The following is a 13733-nucleotide window of genomic DNA, read 5'->3' as shown; positions in this document are numbered from 1 at the left end:
AAAAGTGTTGGGCATGGCTGAAGATGTTAGTTACCTGATGATCGAATAGTATTGGGCTCCACAATTTTCGAACAGATGCTGACCAAACAACTGAGCAAACATCGTTCCTGATCATTATGTATTTAACAAAACATCTTACTGAAAGTACTGATTGTATGCTATCGGTTTATATAATATCGTCATTTACAGTAACAAGATTTATATTTGCTCCATATTGTTATGTCAAGGAAGATAATACAGACGGCAACACATCAAAACTTTGTTATCAACTAGTAGACAGAACAACGATAAGTTCTATTCTTAATTATTCATAACGACCAAATTACTACTAAGTATCAAATATAAATAATATATGAAGTACAGTATCATACAGTTCTATATCTTTCAAATATTACATCATTGTTGATTAGTTGGATGAATAATGGAATAATGGAGGCTGCCGTGTAGTAAATATAATGACGATAGTAATATATAATATAAATCTTAAAGTCAGTTTTCTTGTTTGCGTCGGAAATAGAACAAGAATCGAGCAGACTTACAATATTGAACGTCCATTAACTCGCGGATAATTATAAAAAATTTGATCACCTCTTGATACATATGCAGCAATATTTATAATTTGTATATGCAGTTCGAATTTCTCTAGCTTGAATGATATCAGGGATAAATTTGGGGACTGATTATTGCGTGTCAGTACGCATTCATAATATAAAAATTAATTAAAGACACCGTTTTACAGCACAAGGACTCCAAAAACTGTTTTAAGACTCCTATCATGAAATTAATGGGCTACTGCTGATCTTTAGCAAATAGCAATTATAAATGCAATCTATAACTAAATTTTTCAATTGATAGATAATCGAATCATCATAACGTTACTTCGAATAAAGGACAAGTATACTTTCCTGTCAATCTTTAATTAATTATCTAAACGGGTTTTAATTGCATAACAATATCACATGATACCTTTAAAGAGGAAAGTAAGAAAGTATGAGTTAAATAAATATAATTTCAAAATTTCGGATACTAATATCTATAATACATTGGTCAACTTCTTCTATTTGTATTCCTAACGGAAGAAAACTCAAATCCATAGATTTAGTAGCTACTCTTTCACTTGATAGAAGCATTACATTAACGAAGTGATCGTACATCAATATACTAATAGAATTAATATATCTCACGAAATATTCAGGTAAGCTTTAGAATAACATTTAAAGGACAGCTAAGTATTTACAGCAAATGTAATAATTAAAATATATCTTATTTTAATGAAAGCCTGTACAAAATATCCCGATTTTGGTCAATTAAAAGCAGAAGAGGGATAGAATTTTCTGTTCAATTATTATAAAAAATTGATTTGAAAAAATTTCGTATATCGCCTAGTAATAGTTATCGACAAAAAATAATACCAAAAAATTATTAGTGCTTAAAAATTTCAATTACATAAGAATTATATATGGAATACTTTAGTTCAATCGATTAACAGCCGAAAAGAAGTAGAATATTTTTGCATAGTTACTGTATTATAAAATTATTACAACGAGTGTTATGGATTAGTAACCCTATAGACAAGGGGCAAAATGAACAAAGTCCATCTAGATTTTGAGGGTTTTGATTACTAGAATTTACCTGTATATCTACAATACTGATAACAATCGTGAATATCATACGATAGTTGCCACGAGAGAAAATATCAAATTTCAAGCAAATTGAATATACTATATTAGCCCAATTTTCTATCAATTTGAATCAGTCGTAAACTATAAAATAATTGCTGACTTACGAAATTATATCAACACCGACCAACTTTTCGGTGATGATAGTCATTATGAAAACATAATTAGAAATTCTATGGATATAGATAAAATTTCATAGTCGAGGAAAAATTAAACAATCTAAATACCGTGAGTTATAATAATTTTTAAAGAGGAGAATTTTATTTAACATTAGAATTGCGAAAACCTTTAATTTATAATTGGCGAAGGTATGAATCAAAGGATTATTGACAATCTTGGTTTTTGAAGCATCAAATATCCTACGTCAAGAGCTAGCGTACTAATTCAACGTTGTTAATTATCCTATATGTACACAAAATGCAGAAGTATACGAAGGATTAACTCTCGTACCATATTAGTACTATGCGAGTACAATTTTAACACATGTATCTACATGTCGATTTTTTATATCTAATCGTATGTAATAGTCATGCAGAAAATGATACTACAAAATTGGACTAAATGGATAAACTATGACTGTAATTAGAGAAAATTCGTATGAATTCTAACGTAATATCAAAGACATTTATGATAACGATTGGATAAATATTATGAGATCTATCAATCACTCTTCCATATTTTTAAAATAAATAGTAGATATGCAAATGCATCTTTGTCTCTATTTAGGTATTACCAGCAGCAGTAGCAGTAGCAAATTCTCTGAATATCTTACGTGATTAATGAAAGTCACTTAACGATATGATCAGTTATGCTTATAACTTTTTTATTTAAAATGATCGCAGAAAAATAATCATTTGCATGAAATATTGACGTAGGGATTAATTACGCTAAAAAATTTTCCCCCGTTGATTAGTGACACTGACGATCATTAGATTACAGTTACTAATACTGTAATACTTGTAATTATTAAAAATTTGGATATATTCATACTTGAGGCAATCGTGTATTCTCTGCCTAAGATTATGAAAAAGATTTTAAGTTATCATTTATATATTAATAAATGATCTATTATTTCAACTACTGTGCTTCTGGAAAAGGTTAATATTACTATCTATAGTTGGTACTTGGGTAATTAATTTTCATTATAACAATTGATGAGATCATTAATTTTAAAAGTTAAAACTTATTTTTTTCATTAAAATCAATATTGCTTTATACAATAACATTTTACCCTTAGAAAGAAATTTTGTTATTTTAAAATCATCCAATGAACTATTTTTCGCATGCATGGGGTATATACATGCATATGTGTATGCCATTTGCTTACTTAGATCATAGCTATACTGTGATGTTTAAATTAATCCATAGGAAAATTTTTTATTTTACGTCAAACTCTAAGAGGATTAACAAGATATAATAGAAATTATACTCTGCTAGTGATTGATATTGGTAGCAGATTAAAAACACTGTTATTTTACTCTTTCTAAAGGGGAAAGTGCTACGATTATATTTCCAATTTCTTCTAAAATATCATATTTTGTATTTTTCAATCAAGTTCTATTCAATTGAATTATGTAGGCTATTGGCTCGAAGTTGTGAATGCAAGTTTTAAAGATTAAGACTGGAGTAGGCTAGCTAAGTCATGTGCAGCCACCATGTCGACGAAATTAGTCAAAAAGATATCGAAAAGAAACCTCTTAAGACTCATTTTTTAGCGCCCACGAATTCCTTTTTTCAGATTGTCGTTATCATACTGTAAATTTGTAATCTACAACATTGGTATAATATTATAAGAGTCCCAGCATGAAGAAGAAGTTTGAAAAAAAGATCAGGTAGCGTAGAAGCTTTCAAGTTCTACTATCACGGATAATCGAAATTAGTCATGCTGATCTTGGGCCAAGTTTTATTTAGTATTATTTAATTGCTATCATAGGTCATTCACGACATTAATGATCTTCACAATCTAGTGATACTAAATTGTCAGATACCGTTAGTTATCCTTGGCTGTATGCCTGCTTATAACTGTCCATTCTACTAGGTATTTTCTTCTTGGGTATTAAAATAAAATAGATTCAAGTTCACTTTTTTATTTATGTTCTACTGCTGTCTACAATGTCTCTACTAAAGCAGTGACTATCTTGGCAAATATAGAGGATTTTAGATAAGAACATTAATACCCATCAGGGATGGGACTGGGCTTGGAAAAATATCGTGTAGGTTATACGAATTGTAGAAGAAGTTTGATAGTTCATTCGTACATTCAACTACCACCGGGTATAACAATAAATCTACGTCCTCAATTTAAAGTTTATTGACTGTTTGTCTACTCGATCTACAGGTGTATAATGGCGTATAGCCATCCTATAAAAGGTTGTCCATAGAATAATTCGTCTTAACCTAGACTTAATTTAAGCCTGTAGAATAAACACAATTCGTTTTATTACTTATGATGACAGTCGCCTCCAGATGTAGCTATCCTAGCGTGCTATTCAATCCAATTCATTATGCTACATACAATTCAATTGAGTGTAAAGCTTACGCTTATATAGCATTAAAAATCGCCTTTTGAAATAGGATATTGAATGGCAGTAAAGGAGAAAAATGAATAAGAGAAAAGGCACGCTTATTGTTGATCTATCATTTGGCCAACCACCTGCAAGGAGGAAATGACGTACATCATAATAATTTATTTTTTCATCACAATAAAAATCCAGTAGAATTCATCTAATTCGTGATGGTCTTTATTCAAATTGATTTCGTTATTCGTCTCAATCAAGGCGGTGAAAAATACAAATTAAAATTAACTGTTTTGCTTGTCTTTTAATGGATGAAAACAATTTATTGGGGTACATAGGTGCTACATTCCTGTATCTTTACAGTATGGTGTATAGTGTAGACTATTCCGCGGCCAGAATAAACTGAAGGCAGTTCTCTTGTTATGTAGATAAAATTCGCGTACATAATGTGCAGAATTTCCCAAAGTCTTGCAACTTTAGGTTTTATTCAGTCATACTTTTAGAAGCTTTATAGATCGCTAATGATTTGACATTGTACTGTTAATAGTTTCTGCTAATTTCAAGTCCTGAGCTCCCTCTATTTAATAAAAATCTATTTTGCAGCACAGTTTCAGTAAATATGGAAATTATTTCATTATTTTTTTTAATTTAAACGCGCAAAAACAACTATCAGTAGGAATTCTGCCTTCTGATATTACTCTGTTTTATAAAATTCCTAATTACGAGCATAGGGTCTATCTGATACCTATATTGATTGCAAAAGCTTTCGCTGTAGAATCCTCTGAAGAAGACGTTTTTGTCTACTGCTTTCTTTTTATGCTTGTGTCCCCTCAGATTAATTAAGTGAGAATCCCCTGACCTAGTTTTGTAAAATTTACTTCTTACAGATATTTTTTCTTATATACAGTTTTGGGGATTTTTAATATTAGATGTTAAAGCAACACTAGAAACAAATTAGGTTTTCCTTCGGATGATATACGCGTAAGCAAGCAATGACCCTTCTTTCTAAAGTTTTATCATTAATATCGCTTCACGCGATAGATTTGTTGGCTTTTATAACCTTAAAACAACATTAATTTAAAGTAACACTAGAAATAAACTTATATTTTTCTTTGAATGATATATCCTTAAGCAGGCAATGACTCCTCTAGGCCTGTAAACTTTTGCAACCTTTGAACAACATTAATTTTAAAGGAATACGAGCAATATATTAAATTTTTCTTTGAACCATATATGCGTAGCCAATTAATGAATCTTCTTTATAAAGTTCTAAGATTGGATCAATTTACGCGATAGATTTAAAGACTTTTGTAGCCTCGGAATAGCATCAATTTTAGAATCTCATAGACTTCAGTGGAAAGACGTGTAGATCATTTTGATTTCTTTTGAGTGATATTGAGCAATGCACATGCATAGTCCTTAGTGATTCTCGAAAATGAAGTTACTTCATCATTAACATTTTTCTATTTATTCCTAAGCTATACCAGCATGGCATATAAAATAAAGAGATTGCCGCAGTTGTTGTTCATGTTAGCGTTTCTTCTTACGGGATTCTGATAGCTACAGCATACGCGCATAATTTAATCAACTTGAACCTAGCATATTCCACTCTGATTATGGCCTATCAGGAGTATTGCAAACGTTTACTTCTAATCTACATAATTTCATTCCCAGTAATTTTCGAGCCTTTTTAATATAGGATATCAAAATAGAGAAGCATAGCTTTAAATTATGCATACATGAGTAATTAAATCAATCAATTATCTTTCTTCCAACTACTGTAGCGTATGTATATGCGAAAAAGACGTTTTTTCTATGAAAATTAAATCATCCGATGCCATTGCTTGCTTATTTTGCTTTTCTAAAATTTAAATAATAATTCTAATAAACGCGCTAATTGATTTTAGCGGCTTATGAACGATGTAACTCTACTAACATTAACCAAGTTTAAGATTCAGATATATGACACTATTTGCATTCACTACCATTGGAAATTGCTCAGCTTTTTGGCTGTTGATGCGTTCTTCTCCATAGTAAATGAAAGATGATTTTATTTTATGTAATATATCATATTGTCATTATTCCCGAACGCATTCTTCTTCATCGTAAAGGAAAGAGGATTTTATTTTCTATAAGATATTAACTGGAAATAGAATAAAAAGCTGATCTACTATACTGTATGTACGGGTACGGTTTACGCCATAAGGATTTCTGCAAATACTGCCTATATAAACGCCCCTCCATTTGACGGTGCTTTCGTATGCACTGTAAATAAATGGATAAGATACACGCGGCAATAGTTAAGCAGTTAAATTAAATTAACAAATGGCGTGGAGAATCGGATAACTTATTTGGCCTACAATAGTACTCATGATGAAATTAAATTGAATTTATTTCATCTCTCCATTGATTCCATTAGTCTCAATAGAACATGGATTACTGGAAAGGATGATTCTATTCTATACCCAGAATTCAATCATGGAATGAATTAAAAGCAATTTTACAACATTTTTAGCTGATATTGCTCAACCGTCGAGCAACATGCTGAAGGCAATATAACCTGTGGACATGATAGCCTGGCCATATCTTCTATTGGTTGACTACTTTTGCAAAAGATGCAATCGTCATAATATTATTTCATTGAAAGTTGATTGCAGCAGGGGGTGAGAGGAATGGGAAATAGCGAATTATAAAATAGTTCAAAGGTTGATCTAATTGATGATGGAGCAATCATAGCCATGATAATACATGCCCAACTGGTATATTGTAAAGGATAAATTATATTATTAATCAAAGCGTAGAATTGATTAAACTCATAACGATATGGTTGTTATAGGCAAGAGCGCATAAGATGACTTCATCTTGACTCGGTCAATTATTATTTTCTTTTCTCCTATTCAAAATTGAGTCATACAAATGTATCAAGAATAATAATCGTTAATTGCGTTGATTATTATTCTTACTTTCCATTGAAAATTAGGTTGGATACAATCATTCAATACTAGTAGGATATTGAAAGATTATTATCCGTGCCGTTCAAGGATATAAAAGGTTTCATCCACCTTTTATTCCCATGTCTTCCAATGCAATAAGGAAAGAATAAAAAATCAATGGTAACAACAGCCTCCCAATACAAGTAGTTTTTTTCTATTCTTTCCATTCAACTCAGACCCAATTTTTTTCGGTAATCTTTCCCCTTGGTGATATTATATTAGCTAAAAGCTATTCTATTGGCAAGTGAGAGCTATTGAAGGGATTTAATTGCATGTAATATATCAACATTGGGCGCTGCCTTGATCGTCTGCAAATCGACATTACGCTCCTGCAGGCGTCAAAACTCCAACCTACCGCCTACGTCATACCATACTGGTAAGCTGTTTTACCGTCCACCCAGCCAAATTGCCTTGTGATGCTAGCAATTGACCATTAGCTCGTCGTCTTATTACAGGGGTCTTGCGTTGCTTGCCGACTTGCAATTTTTTCACACATTTTGGCCGTGGATAGCATCGCGTAAAGACTACCAAAGTCGGTACTACTGATAATTCGACAAGGAAAGCTATTAACAAGCAAATTTTCACTGGACCTATTCCAACTTTTCTTTGGCAAGATATTTTTTTTCACAGTCTAACATTGACTTACAGCCATTTGCAAAGGAAAGTCTTGAAATCCAGTCACCTTGACTTGGCCTATTAGGTTAGCGCTGCTTATTTTTTTTCCCCTTCCTCTTAGCTTGATTTTCTTTCCATAACGATAGATTCGGTATTGCAGGTAAGTTGTGATGACATGGATGAGTAGCAACGTTAAATAATCTGCGTCATCAAGTAATTTACTCTAGGGGTATAGAATCATGATTGTACTACCGCTGCCTTTCTCCATCTTCGCTGTCCTATGACACTCAGTCGTAGTCGACTTAGAATAGGATTTACCCTATTTTTTTTTTTATTTTCTCTCTTGTATGTAGACGTAGACTATTTATAACGTGAACATGACTACAAATACTTACAGCCATAATATTGATCATCCCCATAGTACCTATTATAATGATCCACGTAAAAAGTAGAAAAGATCATAGTCAATAGTAAAATAATAGTCTACAACTTGACAAGGAACTTGGGTCTAAAGAGTAAAGAAGGACTTGTTAACTCAGCAGGGAAACGACTCAACTCCGTTGATTTTTATTTCAATTCTGGTCAGTTTTAAACTTTGCTAGCATTCCCTTCATAAAGATGTGACTTTTTACCTTACACTAGAATACAACAACGCCATTGACTTCTTGTTTTACTATGTACGTGTAAAATTGTCAGGATAACATGATCTTAGCATAGACCACACAACAAGTACAGCTACCTTGAGTCATGATAGCGTATCATTTTAGTGCCTACTTCTAATTGGATCATCCATTTACTTAGACGTAAAAAATGATATGAATTCATTAAGAAATGGCTCTTTTTACTAGATTAGATCAGGAAAATAGACTATTGAAGCTGGCTATAAACAGCCTGTATCACAGGGTGTAAATTGATCGATTCTTCTATATTTTTATTATTATACAGTATTTATTGGTACGCCGATCAAAAGTTGGAAATCAACATGAACCTACAATAATTCATTCTTTTATTCCTTAATCTTGTGGTTATCGTGGCTATAACATTGATAGTTTAATCAATAAACAAGATACCTTGGGGCTTGCAATACGACATTAAAAAAAAACAGCAAAGATCGTAATTAATCGAATTTTTTAAGCACGTAACGGTTCAAGGATTATCATCATCTATTCCGACACAGGTTTGTTATTTTCTAACGCGCGTAATCTTGATTAACCCAAATGGAATAGGAAAATTTATATATAAAGTTTAAAATAGATGACTATTTGATCTGTTACGATTAGTAACTTCCAGTATTGATTCAAAAAGGTGTATGATTATAATCAAAATTGATAGTCAATTATAGTAATGGATCATCCATCTTCTTATTGATCTTGTATAATTAATTAATGTGCATAATCACAACCAATTTTCCACGTTAAATTAACTATGCTAGAAGTCAGCAGGGAAATAACATAATCACTAATTACCAATTTCCAATCGGCTCTACCGAAATTATAGAGAGCATTTTTTATAACCCTACTAGTATATCAGCTACTGAGCGATCAACTAATTTGTTTTACCATGGCATAGAAATTGACAAAACTTAATTACAACCTATGGTTAACATTGGAAATTACTATAGAGCCTAACTCACACACTTAATATGATGTAGAAATAAGAGAGAAAAGGGGCAAAAAAAGAATTATTTTTTTGTTATTAACCATTTAACAGTTGCGATGATCGACTGTTTGTCTATGAATAATGGCGCCAGGGATAGAAATCATGTTTATGATGATTTCATCGTCTATTTTGAAATGAAGAAGAAATTAACAAACGTGGTAGAATAAGAGAGACTCCCCTTGTGTATTTAAAATGATCGTTTGTCTAATGGCAAAAGCTACAGTCAATAGAAACAACTTTTCCACCTTCTCCAGTTGTGATCATCTCATTCTTAACTTGTATTAAATTGTTACCAATAGTATCTTTTTTTGTAGTCTTAAATAGAGTAGACGAATACTGGACAATAGGATAATAATGGATTACTAAGGAGTAGGTTCAACATCGGTTAGACTGCTGTGCAACATAGCATAATCTATAAACTCTGTACATCATCCATCAATGAATGCTAAAGAATTAACTTATTATCGTATTATTTTTGTTTGACCGGACATAAATTAACTTTTAAATTGCCTATCGTAATAGAAACGGTAACTCTATGTTTGACGATGTTGATCTGTAAATCAAGAAAGAGTTTTCTTTCCCAAAGGAAAGTTGTAATGATGACTGCTTCCTGGTCATTTATCAGTTGCTCTTAAATTGGGATTTTTTGAACATTAGTCAAGAGTCTTTCATCCCAGAGTACAGTAATTCTATTTCCAGGTAGTCCATTATTTCCACTATCTTTATCCAGTTTTCAAATACTGTAAGACGTATGAACTGCGCTAACAATATACGTAGACAAAAAATACAACAGTTACAGTATTACTCGTACTTATGAAGAAGGCGTAGTCATATGAATATAGTATTTGTTATAGAATGTGGCGTTTTAATCATTTGCCAATAATTAGCCAATCACTAACACAGTCCAATTGAACTACTGTAGAAGGATGGTATAATATCATCAGGGACAAAAAGAAATAACAATATTCATTTATCACAAATTGTTATGACTTAGACCTTTACATCGATGAAAACAATGAATTTATAAAAATGGTGGCAAGGCTCTACCAAATTAACTATCTATCTAATAACTGTATTTTCATCCTTTCAACCTTTTATTTACTGCCTCATCCCTGAAGCTATTAATGATATTCGGTTCAGTTAAGACTTGGTTAAGAAACATACGTAATGCTAAGGTTAATTCTCAAGAAAATTCGTTACTTTTAAAAATTTTTCCTGGGTAATTATTGGCAATTTGCATTAAATGCATTGACGTCAGTAGACCATTCGATGGTCTGATATACTACGGTTGGAGGCTAATACGTTATTGTGATGAGAGATTAATTAAAGTAATTGAAAAAGGACTGATTCAAAATATCTAATACTGTACCTATCTACATGTTGCATGATGATAGTTAAAATGATGTTACGTCATCTTCATATCATAAATTAAATTAAATCACAAACATTTTATTTTAGAATCATCAAGACAATTTTCAGTCTATATGATGATGACGAGACCATAAGATAGATAGACAAGTATAATTTAATTGTGTTTGGATAAGATTACCAGTACATAAATCGTAACTAATTTGAAAGCATAATGATGCGATTAACAACAGTAATCAGTTATTTAAACCCATCCTTTCGTCGTTATTATCGAATATGGGTGAATAATTATTATTATCGCCAATTGGGATAAGTCTTTATCACGAGGGACACAGAATTCGAGTAGTCTAAACAAAATGGCTAAGTGAAAAGTTTAAAGTTATTTAGTCATCATATTTTTGACATGCGATAAAGTAGTATTCTGACCAATCTTGGAAATTAACATATTTCATAATGTTTTTTACCAATCAAATGTAAGAATCTAAGATACATTATGCTGTAATGCATTTACCCAATTCCCGGAAAAAATATCGATTTTATGTCGTTACATAGGACAACTCCGTGCTTCAATGTGAGTCGAAATCAATTTATTATGTCGCGATTGATTAATCTACAACTTAGTACAGTAATAAGTAACTATATTACAAGCCATCATTAGGTTACTGAATACTTATTACCATGATTCTTTATATCTTGGATCCACGATGTGAAGGCTTATGTCCAGTAGAAAATAACTAAGTGAAAACTTTATGGTTGTCATACAAGTTATGACTTTTAGTGAGTAATAATACATTCTAAATGCTACAGGTAGTATCAAAATTGTAAAAAAAATTCATTTTATCAAATTATTTCGATCCGTCGTATGCCATTATCAATGATTTCAAATACAAAATCAAGAAAGATATCAAAAATGTTAACGGGTTTATCATTATTCAGTATTAATTAATTATACGCTTAATCATAAATTATGATTTATTGGGATAGACAGTTAGACGTACAATTATAGATGTTACGTACTGATCAAAGAATATCAGAGGCAACTTGAATTCGTAACTATTTTATTTCCATATGAATTATTGACCAGGGCGAAATAAGCAAGTGCATTGCGTATGTTATATGCTTGCATTAAATTGGAAGCCAATATGCGGTACTATAAATTTTAGATGGTTGTTAATACGTTCGTACATTGATTGCCTGTCTGTAATCTGTAGTTGTTATTCTTTACTTATTATTTACCTTAAAGAAACATCAGAAGATTTGGTATAGTAATATAGCAGAATAATGGGTGTTTTAATGTTTCATCCTTTAAGATCCCTTGTTTCGATTAACATATTGATAATTATGATTAATAATAATGAGTAAGAACCAAATTTGGTAATTAATTAATATCCAATTTAGTCGTTACTATAATTACATACCGTAACAAGTTAGCTAGTATCCTCCAGATCATAAGCGATTCTACATTTACTCAAGCACTAGCTAGAATAGTTAAGTGATAACATACAGTAACTGTATAAAAGGGATGATTTAATCAACTCATTCAATTAACTTTTTATAAAAAAATGATAGTTGTTGAAGTTCAAGTTCCACTGTACATTCGATCTTTTCCCTAATTAATAAATGTTACAATAGAGCTAACTTTCGATAGCTTTTCCGAAAAACTCAGATACGTAAAAATCAGGATAGTCTGACATAGCGTACGAGTATATGATTACTTCTTTGTTATTACTGGCTGTGAGTTATCATTGCGGTCAAAAATACACCACCAATTTTAATCCGAATAATAAAAATAAAATTACACAATTGCCCACCACTATTACCGGCCGCTCGTAAGACATTCATTAATAACAGAACCAGTCGATTGATTCTCGATCTACTTATTGACAGGATGATGATTTTACTTTTAAGAATGTTAAATTATGGTTAATGCAAACAGTAAGCTTTTCTTATTACATAACACCGTAATTTAAAAATCTGCCTATACGTGATACGAGTATGTCAGTCGGGCTATAGTCTCTCATCCTAGTTCTTGAAATAGAATTTAGTTGATTACTTATCTGCCCGCTTGTTGACATTGTAATCCGAATAAAATTGATAATATTAATTAAAGATTGTAAGGCTTGTTTACGAAACCTAGTTACCAAGTATACGCAATGTATAAGACTATGCGCGCGTATGTATTCATCGATCTATAACCTTTTAAAGCTCTTAAAGAACTTGATTATAATATCCAGCTTCTTGATGATATCGTAATTTGTTTCAACAAATGATCAACAAGAGTAGACAGCAAATTTTTTGATAACTCGTAGCTAATAGTCGAGACTACTAAGTAGTCCATGCTAAGATAACATGAAATATTATCTTAAATTTATTACACTGTGCACTTTATTGGGATCATGCAATTAAGGATCACAATCTTCATCGAGGGCTTTTCTACACATCTGAGCGGAACCTTGACCTAACGACCGCACTATAATTCTTTCATCTTTGCCGCACAAACATATCGGGTTGTCAATATGAATGATTGTAGGTATCTTTAAAATGAGGAAAAATGCTATATCTGAAAGGCTTAAATATATTAAACGTTATATACAGTATTTTCAATGTTGTTAAATCAATAGTCAGTTAAAAGGAATTAAAATTAATCGTATCATTATTTCTCCGATAACTTTTTAAATCTATATATAATTCATTATTCAGTAAATCATAATTCATTGTGCTGAAATGGTTGGTATGGTCAGGGTACAAGAGCTATAACTAGCCTACAAGTCGACATAAAAATTGAGGTTCAACAATTTTTATTTGCTATTCTAAAGTATTTGGAGTTACTGTATTCTACTTACTGATTGTAGATAAATGGCATTTTTGCTATATTTCGATTTCTTTTCAGTAACGGATCACGT

The sequence above is a fragment of the Trichoplax adhaerens genome, genomic scaffold, assembly GCF_000150275.1.
Source record: "Trichoplax adhaerens TRIADscaffold_4 genomic scaffold, whole genome shotgun sequence".
In the NCBI taxonomy this organism is placed as follows: domain Eukaryota; kingdom Metazoa; phylum Placozoa; class Uniplacotomia; order Trichoplacea; family Trichoplacidae; genus Trichoplax; species Trichoplax adhaerens.
The sequence above is the reverse complement of the archived record's forward strand: the minus strand, read 5'-3'. Positions refer to the sequence as shown.